This window comes from Triticum dicoccoides, chromosome 3B, assembly GCF_002162155.2.
Source record: "Triticum dicoccoides isolate Atlit2015 ecotype Zavitan chromosome 3B, WEW_v2.0, whole genome shotgun sequence".
NCBI classification, from domain to species: domain Eukaryota; kingdom Viridiplantae; phylum Streptophyta; class Magnoliopsida; order Poales; family Poaceae; genus Triticum; species Triticum dicoccoides.
This window is the reverse complement of record NC_041385.1, coordinates 694,992,431-694,993,264: the sequence shown is the minus strand read 5'-3', so window position 1 is coordinate 694,993,264 and position 834 is coordinate 694,992,431.

Here is an 834-nt window from a genome sequence, read left to right as displayed (position 1 = left end):
TTCGTGTTCACAGCCGGGTACCTCATTAGCAAATCCTTAAACCCATACAATCACATGCAACATAAATTTAACTCACGTAAACACATCTTGATCCCACACATAGTATCCGGCTACTTCATCATTCATGCAATTGGACTACAAAAAATTGGCATGCTATACTACATCATACGTGCCATCAGACTAACAAAAATTGGCATGTTCTACATACTAAAACTACAGAGAAAGCTTATCCACGGCTGCACTTGCCCTTGTCATTGCCCTTGTCGTCTTTGTAGTGGAAGTAGAGCCAGATCTTCACATTGCTAGAGCTATCTGACCCGTCACTGCCCTTCCTCCTCCTCTTTTGGGTGCAGTCCGGCCATGGCAAGGACTTCCCAGTTTTTTGCCCCCTTGCGCGCGCACGCATCGTCCTCTTTTCTCATGCGGGCACGGAGGGCTTCCTCATCCAAGGCATCGTGCGACTCCACCTTCGCGGCCATGGCCTCAAGGGCCATGTGGGAGACCATCCCTACCTCGTCCCGTATGGGACAAGGTCCCAGACGACGGATCAGGAAATGTCAGAGTTGGATCCCCTGCCGGCCAAGTTGGAGAAGGTCGAATATCATCGTAAAGGAGCTTGGCACTACTAGGGAAAACCCTAGTAGTAGCGCGGGTTTTGAGGCTATCAGCAGCGCGAGCAGCCGTGCTACTACTACGGCGCTACAACTAACTGTTAGTAGTAGCGCGGTCCGCACCCGCGCTACTACTGTTGACTATATCAGCAACGCTTTTCTGGAACGCACTACTATTAGTTAGTTGTAGCGGTTTCCTAGCCCCTCACTACAGCTTATCTTT